This window comes from Scyliorhinus canicula, chromosome 19 (genome assembly GCF_902713615.1).
Source record: "Scyliorhinus canicula chromosome 19, sScyCan1.1, whole genome shotgun sequence".
NCBI classification, from domain to species: Eukaryota; Metazoa; Chordata; class Chondrichthyes; order Carcharhiniformes; family Scyliorhinidae; genus Scyliorhinus; species Scyliorhinus canicula.
The window spans coordinates 27,910,763-27,923,892 of NC_052164.1; the positions used below are offsets into that span (position 1 = coordinate 27,910,763).

A 13,130-nucleotide genomic window follows, 5' to 3' on the forward strand; every position below is an offset into this window, starting at 1 on the left:
CATGGTCGACACGGGCTTGGAGGGCCGAAGGGCCTGTTCCTGTGCTGTACTTTTCTTTGTTCTTTGTTCTATTCCTCCTCCATCGTAACCCACTCTACTCCTTCTTCTTCCCACCACCGCTGCACCTTGTCCACATTCGCCGCCCAATAATAATGGAACACGTTTGGCAACGCCAACCCCCCCTGCTGCCTCGGCAACTTCCCTGCCCATACAAAGTCACAGATGATTATATACACTTTCCGAAAAAAGGCCTTTGGTATAAAGATCGGGAGAGCCTGAAAGATAAACAAGAACCTCCGCAGAATATTCATATTCTTGGTCCCTCCCCGCCAACGTTAAGTGCGGTGTATCCCACCTCTTAACATCCTCCCTGGTCTCCTCCACCAGCTTCGTTAAGTTCCACTTATGGAGCCCCATCCATTCCCTCACTACCTGAATCCCCAAGTACCTAACCCTATCACTCGCTACCGTAAATGGCATCCTCCCTAAATTAGTCCGCTGTGCCAGCTCATTCACCGGGAATACCTCGCTTTTCCCTACACTCAGCTTGAATCCTGAGAACCCTCCAAACCTCCCCAACAGGCCCATAATCATACCCATACTTTCCAATGGATCCAAAACATACAGCAAGAGGTCATCGGCATAGAGCGACACCCGATGCTCCCTCTGTCCCCTCATGATCTCCTGCCACTCTGCTGACTCCCTGAGAGCCATCGCCGATGGCTCTATGACCAACGCAAACAGCAGCAGTGACAGCGGGCACCCCTGCCTCGTACCCATGTGTAAGTCAAAGCTTCGTGAGCTCATATCATTCACCCTCACCCTCACTCTTGGCGCCACATACAGCAACCGCACCCATGCCACAAATCTCGGCCCAAACCCAAACCTTCCCAAAACTTCATACAAGTACCACCACTCCAACCGATCAAATGCTTTCTCCTCGTCCATGGACACTACCACCTCTGATACCAGAGCTCTCAACGGATTCATCACCACATTCAACAGCCTTCTTATATTACTCGCAAGCTGCCTGCCCTTCACAAAGCGTGTTTGATCTTCTGTAACCACCCCGGGACACAATCCTCCTTCCTCCCAGCCAACAATTTAGCATCCATGTTCAATAGTGATATGGGTCGATACGACCCACATTCCACCGGATCCTTCCCTTTTTTTGGGATTAGTGTGATTACTGCCTGCTTCATCGTCTCCGGCAACTCTCCCTTCTCCAGTGCTTCATTAAACGCCTCCAACAGATGTGGTGCCAGGTCCGTCCCAAAAAAATGCCCGCCGACAGCTCCGCATTCTGATTGAACTCCACATAATCCCTAGTCGCCAACCGCACCTTATCACAAAAACCTCCATCCGCCAACAACCCCGAGTCAAATCTCCACCCCGACCTCTGCCCTCGTCCCAAACTGAACCGAATATCCAGCCAGTGGGGTGCATGGTCCAGTATAACTATTCCCACATACTCTGCCCCCTCCACCGCAACCAAAATCTCCCGACTCACTACAAAGTAATCAATCCTCGAATACACCTTATAGACGTGTGAAAAGAAGGAATACTCCCTTCCCCCGGGTTCTGAAAGCGCCATGGATCCAACATACCCATCCTCTCCATAAACCCCCCCAGCTCCCTTGCCATTAAAATCTCCTCCCATGATCAACTGGTACATGGCCAAATCCGGGATTGCTGCCAGCAACCCCCTCATAAAACCCACATCATCCCAATTTGGGGCATACACATTTACCAACACTACCGGTGCCCCTTCCAATACCCCACTCACAATCACATATCTTCCACTTGAATCCCTCACCTCCTTCGCACTCAAAAATCCCATTTATTTGCTAATTAAAATCGCCACACCCCTCGATTTCAAATCAAACCTCGAGTGAAAACTCTGCCTGACCCACCCCTTCCTTAACCTAACCTGGTCCTTCACACGGAGGTGTGTCTCCTGCAAAAAGACAACCCCCGCTTTCAAGCTCCTGAGGTGCGTGAACACCCGCGACCTTATAACCGGCCCATTCAGTCCCCGGATGTTCCATGTTACCAACCTTACTGGAGGCTTGTGCCTCCAATCCCCTCTACCGTCCGTCATCTTCCCCACTTAACACCTGCCCCTTTAATTCCACTCTGTACCTAGCACATCCCAGATGGCCCCTTTCTTCACCCCTGACCATGTCATCTCTCACCCCCTGCAGAAACCCCCCCACCTCCGCTGCTTTTCCCCTTCTTCCCCCCCCCCACTTACCCTTTCCTCCCTCCTCCTGGCCACCCCTCTTGGCCTTCTCCCCACCACCTCATTTCCGTTCACCAGCATAACCTGCTAACGCGGCTGCTCCTGCCCAAAGGCACATCCTAATGACCTCTCCCTCCCTCTCCCCCCCTCTCCCCACTCCTCAGCTCAACGAAGGAGGCCTACTGCTGGCCTTACCCTCTCCCACCCAAACAAGGACTTGTTAAACACAAAGAGTCCCATAAAACAGGAGAGGGGTTGGGAACAGCCATCCCCACATAAACGTTTCATCCCTACAACTCATCACAATCTCAACATTGAACAGAAACCACACACCCCCCTCCCCCCCACAAAAAAAGGCGAAAATCCCCCAATCCCTACACCCACTTCAAACATGCTTCTGACCATTACATAGTGCCAGCACCCCGGTTCCCAAGCATTGTGCACACAGTTCTCCCCAGTTTATGCTCCTTAATGAAGTCTTCGGCCACTTCTGGGGCCTCGAAATAATACTCCCGGCCTCCGAACGTCACCCATAATTTCGCCGGGTTGAGCACCCCAAACCTGATCTGCCGCCGGTACAGCACCGCCTTGGCCTTGTTGAAACCCACCCGCCGTTTTGCCAACTCGGCTCCGATGTCCTGATAAACCCAGACCTTATTTCCCTCCCAGTCGCAGCTATGCTTCTCCCTGGCCCACCCTAGAATTTTCTCTTTCTCCACAAATTTATGGAGTCTCACGATCACCGCTCGCGGCAGCTCCCCAGCTCTAGGCTTTTGCCTCAGAGACCTATGCGCTCGGTCCACTTTAGGCACCCCTTCTGCCACCAGTCCCGCCAGCATCCCCGAGACGTACCTCGTGGCATTCACACCTTCCACTCCTTCAGACAGGTCCACTATTCGCAGGTTCTGTCTTCTCGAGGTATTCTCCTGCTCCTCTACCTTTGCCACCTCAGCATTTTACAAAGGTCTCCTAGATGCTCCACCTCCGCCTCCAGAGCCACCACACGATTGCTGTGGTCCGAGATCACTCCTTCAATCTCCCGAATCTGTGACCCCAGCACCTCCAAACACTTCTCAATTCACTCCAAAGTACTCTTCACGGGTGCCACAGCTTCTGCAATGGACTTTGCATGATCCTCATGCATTTCTTTCCTCTGTTTATGGAATTCCTCCTTGATAAAAGTCATCAGTTCCTGTATCTGGGGCCTTACATCTTGTCCCTCCCCCGCCTGCATGCTGGAAGAGACTGTGAAGCACAAGACTGTTTCAACTTTCCAGCCAAACCTCTCACTGTTTTCTGCCGGGTCCGGTGATCAGAAGACATACCATTCCAGGGGTAAACTACTCCTCTAACATTCACCTACGCCTTTTCATCAAAACTCCACCCGGATCGGGGAAAAAAGAGCCCTTTTCTGTGATTTTGAACAGGAACAGCCCTTTATGTGACCAATCACTCCATGGTCACAAGCGGAAGTCTGTTAATACCAATTTTTAGTTTACAAATCAGTTGGCCTCTGCCATCCATTAAAAAGAGAAAAGAAAATGTAGTATTATTACAATAAGCGATTTTCATTTCATTTTCATTTCAAGCTTTGTGAAAATCAGACTGCAGTTATACAGTCAGTTATTAGTCAACGAGAGGCAGTTTGCATCTTGCAGACAAACACAGAACATTGCAATGTAATTCGGCTGTCAGGTCGTGACCTGATGGGAGGAGAGTGATGTGACACCTTTGAAAGACTCTACATGATATGTGAAGTTGGCCTTTCATCGATGTTCAGCGATGCAATGGACATCTTCTCAACTGATATAGTTTTTCCTTTAAAAAGTTTTCATAGAATCATAAATTCACTATTGTGCAGAAGGAGGCCATTTGGCCATCAAGTCTGCACCAACCCTTAGAATTAACACTCGACCCATATCCATTCCTCCATCTTCCCTGTAACACCATCATCTAATCTGCACATCCCTGGACACTCAGGGGCAATTTTAGCATGGCCAATCCACCTAACCCACACATTTTTGGACTGTGGGAGGAACCCAAAGCACTCAGACGAAATCCATGGAGGCACGGGGAGAACGTACAAACTCCACACATACAGTCACCCAAGGCTGGAATTGAACCCAGGTCCCTGGTGCTGTGAGGCAGCAGTGCAAACCACTGAAAGCCAGGAACCAGCCGAACTGCCGGTTTCTTCATGTTGTCTCTTTCTACATCTTTTAAAATTTGTTTTCCCTATTTGACTTAAGATGTACAGAATTGATTAATGAAATGTTTTCTTGGTTCAGCATTTATTTTAAACAGTTCTAATGAAACCAAGAACAGAAGCTCTAGTCAACCAATCAAAATATTCTTGACAGAAATGGAGAGTCCAGCAGAGAGGTGATGGATAGTTCAGGAATTTGACTAACTGCAATTTAATCATTGTTCTACACTAAATGTAAAGTTTTGGCCTGAATTGCAAGAAATCCATGAAGTGCTAATTGTGAAATTCAAGATTTTGAACTGGGCATAACCCTTCAGTAAGGATGTGAAGTTATTAGAGAGGATGCAGAAAAGATTCACAGGATTCTATGATTCTATGATTTTGTCAGCTAAAGTCAGTAAAAACTGGAAGTTTATGCAGAAGATATTTGTGAAAAAAGAGCCACTTGTCCTGAAAAGGCAACCCTGTTTCTCTCTTCACTGATGCTGTCTGACCTGCTGAGTATTTCCAGCAATTTATGTTTTTCTTTCAGGTTCACAGCATCTGCAGTATTTTGCTTTCTCACTTTTGGTGTGATGTATTTCTACAAAATGTACAACTCAGCATATGTCACATGAATGAAAATTTGTGGGTTCTTATATTTAAGACCAATTTTTGATAAGCACATTGACATTTAATTTAAAATTAAGAATGAATGCCAAGAAAGGGGCTAGCTAGTACTTTATAATCACTTTTAAAATACTGTCTAGTACCTGATAATAACTAGTGAGATAGATGGCCATTCAAGTGTACGTCCTTTGATCCTTTGTGGCATTATGCCAGTGGTTAAGGGGCCATTATCATTGTACAAAATCCTTCTGGTGCGCTTAAGATGGCACCACTCCATGGTTCTTTGTGGCAGCTTGGTTTAATTGATTTGGATATTAACCTAATATCTGGAGTCATCATGTAACATATTTGTTTGAATACACATCCATGAAGAAATTGATGAACATGTCATTTTGATCCAACAGCATTATGCTAACTAAGGGAAAAGGAAATCTATCTAACCATAATAATATGTAAAAATAATTTTATAAACTTAATCGTAAATTAATACATCAATGACATCCACAGGGAAGCGCGATCAGATTTAATTGGGTTGCGTATCTTCAGTTATTAACGAATCTTCAGCTCCTAATAAATCTCATCCTTTTAATCAAAATTGCACCCCCTGCAGTTGGAAATGGTCATCCAGACACTTAGAGTAGGAAACACGAATTGAAAGGGTACTGCTACTTGTGCATAATTACATCTGCTTGACACACCTCCCAAAAAACAGGAATAAATACATTTTTTTCCCCACAGAAACTAGTCACAGATACATTAGAAACAATTTAAGGGTCCACTTACATGATCTTAAAAATTCACCTTCAAAATAATTTCTGAGATAGATGTTCAAGTTTTCAAATCTCAACTATGGGTTTCTCAGAGGATCAAGGATGCTACCAAATCAAGTTACTCAATTATTTTGTAGCATAGTCACTAAGAATTGGAATGGGAGCACAAGTGTATCAGTTCAGTTGTGACATAGATAAGTTATAAGTGAAGGGAACAATCTTTAGAATCATAACTTTGATCCTCTAAACTAGAAACTTACATTTGTTCTGTTTATTTAATACAAATACAGTCTGAGGGAAAATGACGATTGATTATCAGCCCAATCGCCATAGTTACCTCAACCACATGACCCCCTGTGCTCTGTGACTGAATTTCCTGAGTGTAACATTTTTATATTTTGAAAAAAAAAATGCTTGCTGGCTTTCCGAAATATGAATGCATTTGTACATTGAACAATTCACATCTTATTGGAAAAACCGAGTATGATAGTATTAATGTTATGAGTAAACGGTATAGTTGACAACTTTCATTCATGTCAAAATACAATTCACTTTGCATCACAAAGAACATTAAACAGCATGGTAAAGACTACAGTCATTAAAGAAATGAACAGTCAACAATACTGACGAAAGGAAAAACACTATTGTAATATTTTACCATACCAAATTGTTACAAGGCTGTTACAATAATAGCAAACAGTTTTTGTTTTTTTTTCCCTAGAACTCATTGAATAAATAATTTCCATACAAAATTTATAGAAACAAAACAACTTGATCAAACACGTGGCTTTCAAAAGAATGAATAACTGCCAGGTATAAACTATTTTCATTGGCCTTTTGTCATTTTAATGAAGATAAATTTCATGTTTATCAGAAATACAGACAGCAGAATACATTTAAATCATTTGAAAAGATGAATGGTGTTGGATTCACAGTCACAATCCTCTCTGGGGGTGCAATCAGCGATTTCAGAATTTTCATTGACTATGGGATTTCTCAGGCATTGGCCACTAATGGATTCCATCAGGAGTTATCTATTCTCTGGATTTCCATGGTGCTAACTGTTTTCTAAGTGTTTTTACATTTTATAACCAGAGGACTGTTTTGTCTGCATTCCCAGAACAGATCAACCCATTTAATGAACACATGACACTGAATAGAACTGAGCTTTCTAATCCTTCGCTGACCTCCGGAGGACCGTCGTGGCATAAATCAGGTAATCTAACACGGCAAAGTAGGGAATTAAACTCTCACAAAACCGAAGCCATCCCTCAGTCCTGCTGTCCATCAGCGAAAAGTTTGAGTCAGACTGGTCATTTAAAAATATATAGCCAAACCAAATTGTGTTACCATTTTCGGCATGATGTGCACACTAAATTAAAGGAGTTTTGGCAAGAATCTGTGTAAATAACTTTGCAAAGAAAAAAAATCATTAATTCAGGTAGGTAGTAATCTCAAATCTAACTGATCAGATAGTCGGGATAGCTGGAAAATTAAGTAGAAGTAGTCCAAGAGCTAACTCTAGAAGTAATGCCATGAATTTCATTTTCATCTAACATAATTATGATGTTATAAAGTATGCAAAGTTACTGTGCACTTGAGATGATATGCATTTGTACCCAGGCATTGTCATCTGCACAATACAGGGTAGTCCAGCTACAGACCTCTCAAATATGGGCTTATATTGCAACCTCTTTATGCGTGAAACTGGGCACTGACAACTTGATATTCCATTGATGCTTGATCATTTCAATTGGGAGTCAAGAAAATAATTTTTTAGCATCCTGTCAACAGAAATGTTTGCATCTATTTAGCACTTGAAATGAAACTGTCACTTTACTGTAACTACTGCTGAGTTACGTTTTGCATTAATTGTACGTAAAGTGCAACAATACAATAATCGTAATTATTAATGAAACCAATAAGAATCTTTTATTGTCACAAGTATGAAGTTACTGTGAAAAGCCCCTAGTCGCCACATTCCAGCACCAGCTTGGGTACACAAAGGGAGAAATCAGAATTCTCAGCTGGCATAAGAATTGAACCTGCACTGCTGGCCTTTTCTACATTACAAACCAGCTGTCTAACCCACTGAGCTAAGACAGCCCCTTAATTAAGAGCTAGAGGGAATTGGATTCTTCATTGGATTAACTCTAGCCCTTTGCCTGTGGATTCAAATCTATGACAAGCTACTGGCTATAAGAGATCAATGTGAATATTGTTTGGTCAGCCTTATTGTAATTGTTTTAAAAAAAAATTTTATTGGAATTTTCAGCATTATGTACATTGACGTTTGTGTTTATTTATTGTACAGTATAATGCAAAAAGGCTTTTGTCTTACTTTACTTTATTTACAGATTGCTGCCGTCTAGTTTGTCATGTCCTCCCACCCCCTCCCCCGTATCCCCCCTCCCCTGTATCCCCCCTCCCACACAAGCCTCCCTTTCCCGAACCCCTCCCCGACTCCCTGCCCCCCCCTCCCTTATTGCAATTGTTACCTTGCAAGGACATGCCGCAACAAATCTCATTCTCATGCAAAATTTGAATAAATGGTTGCTCTGGGAACTGGTAAAATGGCACATTAGTGCAATAGAGGTCATTCTTTTAATGTTGCGACTAATGCATATTGTTGGAACATTGTCTGCAACTTACTCTACATGAGGCAGTTTTAAACCTGACTTTGTGACCTGCATCTGGTACTGAGATGCAGAACCTGAAAAGGGAAGAGTTCTAATCCTCAATATGAACATTCCTCACATTGATGAACACAAATAGTTTTAAAACAAGTACTGATTAAGGGAAGCTAACCAGATAAGATTTAAAAGCTATTAGTAATAATGCTGAAGATTAGTTGTGGCGGCATGTGGCACAGTGCTTAGTACTAGGACTGTGGCTCTGAGGACCCAGGTTCAAAATCCCAGCCCTGGGTCAAGGTCCATATGGAGTTTGCACATTCTCCTCATGTCTGCGTGGGTTTCACTCCCACAACCCAAAAATGTGCAGGTTAGGTGGATTGGCCAAGCTAAATTGCCCCTTAATTGGGGAAAAAAATAAAGAAATACTTGGGTATTCTAAATTTTAATAAAAAAGATTAGTTGTGCAATAAACAGCCAACAGTGTTGTTATAAAGAGCAACATGTTGATGGTGCTGTTGATGATGCACTCATCAGGACAAATGCAATAATGTCAAATCTCAATTTATACTACAAGAGAAAAAGGGGCTGATTTTTGGAAAGTCCACTCTGATTGGTTGAGTTGTTGTCACGGAGAAAACAATTGGGATCTATCAACTTTCCAAACTCCTGAGTAATTTTTAAAAAGTGCAAGGTTTGAACATCTTCCTTTTCTTTGCAAAGAATGAGTTCCTGTGTACGAATGTATATCGCTTCTAGCAATCATAAATGAGCCACGTTATGAGCTTGATTGATTACCTTAAATTTGTGTAGTTATTAGCGCACTCAGGATTGTTCAGAAAGCGCTGCCCAAGCATGGAAGCACATCAGACAGTAGATGGGTTTGGGTTTTGCAAGCATGGGCTGGTTGAGTATGGCCTGTGCTCTTGCCCATTATGAATGACCAAAGGAACATGTTTGGTTGGGATCATTTGAAATTTGGCATTCTTACATTTGTCCTGATGAGTGCAATGAAAAAAGCTTTGGCATCAGGTCTCTCTTTTTAGAAATTAATCGGCAACCATTGCAAATGGATCTTAGTTGAATAAATTTTTAAAATTGCATTTATCTACCACCTTTCACAACCAGAGGAGTTTTCAAAGGACTTTACTGCCAATGGGTGGGATTTTCCGTATAGCCCGCCATTGTCCAGTAGTGTGATCTTGAAATCCCGCTGCTGTCAATAGGGTTTCCTGTTGTATGCACCCTGCGCAGTTGGTAAACCCGCGGTGGGGGTTCACCATCAGTGGGACCGGAAGAACCTGCTGGTAAGAATGGACAGAAAATTCCGGCCAACAGGCATTTGTAAAGCATAGTCACCATTCCAATGTAGGGAAACACAGCAACCAATTTACGCACAGCAAGTTTCATAGTGATGAGATCAAAACCAGACCATCTGAGTTTAGTGATGTTGATTGAGGGAAAAATGTTCGCTGGAACATCACGGAGAAATCCCCTGTTTTTCTTCAAAAAGTTCCATGTGGGACTTATGTTGATCAGAGAGGGCAGGTGTTATCTTTGTTAAATGGCACCTTCCTGGGGGCGGCATGTGGCGCAGTGGTTAGCACTGGGACTGTGGCGCTGAGGACCCATGTCTGTGTGGGTTTCATCCCCACAACCCAAAGATGGGCAGGTTACGTGAATTGGCTACGCTAAATTGCCCCTTAATTGGAAAAAAAAATTGGGTACTCTACATTTATATATTTTTTAAATGTCACCTTCCTCCACGCAGTATTGATGCGCATCTTAGATTTTAAGCTCAAGTCCTTGCTGTAGCACTTGAACGCACAATCTTTGATCCAGCATTGAGGGTGGTAATACTAAGCCAAGCTATGTTACATTTTATTACACATTTAACATAAATGAGCAGTGACAAATGTATGTAAATAAATTTATTTAGATATTGAAATAAGCTTTTTTGCTTTAGGAAAATACATACATGTAAAGGAACTAGACACAGGTGAACATTTATCAGAATTGCGCAAGAAGTCCTTGGTGCCCTAAGTGACCTTAGTGCCCAAAAGTTAGGTGGAGTTATGGGGATAGGGCAGGAACTGAAGGCAGTGCTGCTATGTTTGCAGATGATACAAAGATCTGTCGAGGGGCAGGTAGTATTGAGGAAGCAGGCGGCTGCAGAAGGACTTGGACAGGCTAGGAGAGTGGGCAAAGATATGGCAGATGGAATACAATGTGGAAAAGTGTGAGGTTATGCACTTTGGAAGGAGAAATGGAGGCATAGACTATTTTCTAAATGGGAAGATGCTGAGGAAATCAGAAGCACAAAGGGACTTGGTAGTCCTTGTTCACGATTCTCTTACGGTTAACGTGCAGGTTCAGTCGGCAGTTAGGAAGGCAAATGCAATGCTAGCATTCATGTTGAGAGGGCGAGAATACAAGAGCAGGGATGTACTTCTGAGGCTATAAAAGGCTCTGGTCAGACCCCATTTGGAATATTGTGAGCAGTTTTGGGCCCCGCATCTAAGGAAGGATGTGTTGGCCTTGGAAAGAGTCCAGAAGAGGTTCACAAGAATAATCCCTGGAATGAAGAGCTTGCCATATGAGGAACGGTTGAGGACTCTAGGTCTGTACTTGTTGGAGTTTAGAATGATGAGGGGGATCTTATTGAAACTTACAGGCTATTGTGTGGCCTGGATAGAGTGGACGTGGAGAGGATGTTTCCTTTTCTAGAAAAAACTAGAAGCAGAGGACACAATCTCAGACTAAAGGGACGATCCTTTAAAACAGAGATGAGGAGGAATTTCTTCAGCCAGAGGGTGGTGAATCTGTGGAACTCTTTGCCTCAGAAGGCTGTGGAGGCTAAATCACTGAGTGTTTTTAAGACAGTGATAGATAGGTTTTTGATCAATAAAGGGATCAGGGGTTATGTGGAGAAGGCAGGAGAATGGGGATGAGAAAAATATCAGCCATTATTGAACGGCGGAGCAGACTTGATGGGCCGAGAGGCCTAATTATGCTCCTATGCCTTATGTTCTTATGGTCTTATGGTTGGGCCTAGGTAGGGTGCTCTTTCGGAGGGTCAGTGCAGACTCAATGGGCTGAATGGTTTCCTTCTGCATTGTAGGGATTCTATGATTCTATGAAGTGAAAATATAAAGTATAAAGCTACCCTGCAGCACTGGCTCTTTAACATTTCTTTAACTTTCATATCAAAATGATTGCTGTTCTCAGGATGCCAAAGTATTATTTGTATTTTTGCAAAATAAAGAAGCAAAAACATATTTTTCTGTTTCTGATTATTTTCACAGGAAAACCCTCGAAGGTTACGGGTATAGGGTGGATACGTGGGTTTGAGTAGGGTGATCATGGCTCGGCACAACATCGAGGGCCGAAGGGCCTGTTCTGTGCTGTACTGTTCTATGTTCTATGAACAGTTCTTGAAGTCAAACTTGGAAAGGAGACATTCCATCAGCTTTCAAAAGGTCTGACATTTTAGCTCTACAACCCTGTGAAGATCTTACATGAGTCTGGAGCAGTGATTTCTTTAAACAGTAAAGAGGACGGTAGCAGGTGGAAGAGGTGTGGCATTTGAAGATAATGGTGCCGAACTGCTGAATTAACAGTGCTCAGCTCCTTCATGAAACAATGTTAGGGTGTTGCGTCTATTCAAATAGAAGTCAGTCTATTTTCAATACTCTGAGCCTATGAGGTTCTCCCACTCTTTCGATCTTGGTGAATAGCCTGGAGAAGAACCATTAAGACAATTTCTGAGGCATGTGTTCAATGTGTTCCTGTTTTCCCCCAGGTGCAATAACCTCATCGTTTTGCTATATGAAGGATTCTAGTAAAGTGACAGCCTTCAAAAAAATTAAATAAAAAGAAAGTAAATTTGGTTGTTGGCATGTATTAAATTGTAAGGCAATGTTTAAACTATTAACCAAACCATAATGCATGGCAAATCACTATATTTGTGTCAAGTTTGGTTTGGCAAATAATCTTATGTCACTTCATCTTCCATCTTGTTAAAATATACAATGGCTTTTCTATTGAATTATTTTTGCAGATGGTCTCATAAAATAAAATTTTCAGGTTGTTATATTTAATTTGTTTTATTGAATAGATTATAGGATAAGAAACCTGAAATGCATACTGAAGTTTTGCATGTAATCTTGAATGTAAATAGGGTCACAATGCATTTAGTTTTTTAAAAATACTGTATGTTCAGGGTAATTTCCATCACATTGCAAAAGCCAACGTCATAAGGACCTGGACACCTCTTTTAGACTCAAAATTAACCTTGTGTATGAATTGAATGGATTCTAGTATGACTGAGTGTGGTGAATGTACTTCACGCAATGCATGAGTCTTCTTTACTACCTGTATAATAATGTGACCCATGATACGGGCTACTTTCAGGGACTGTACTGGAACCCTGGTAGGCTCCGCCTCTGGCTCTGCCCTCACCGGGGCCATATATAGTGCGATCACCTGTGGGTGGCACCCATTTGTACAGCCGACTCTGGCAGGCGAGTTCATGGATATTAAAGCCTAATGTTCACTCGTTCTCACGGTCTCACAGTGAATTAATGGTATCACACTGAGATTAGCAAGGTACCTGTTATGTACTGGAATGTATGACATGTAATATCAACTGGCAATGGTATGTTCCTGAC

At 42.7% G+C, this 13,130-nt stretch overlaps 1 long non-coding RNA gene across 1 annotated transcript in view; it reads left to right on the forward strand.

Moving 5' to 3' along the window:
• The window catches only part of LOC119954209, a 36,581-nt gene extending 24,026 nt beyond the window's left edge, over positions 1 to 12,555 (forward strand). Inside the window, exons 3-4 of the long non-coding RNA XR_005458194.1 lie at positions 6,948 to 7,043; positions 11,766 to 12,555. This is a non-coding gene — a long non-coding RNA (uncharacterized LOC119954209). The remainder of the gene's footprint in view (positions 1 to 6,947; positions 7,044 to 11,765) is intronic.
• Positions 12,556 to 13,130: the final 575 nt, after the last annotated feature.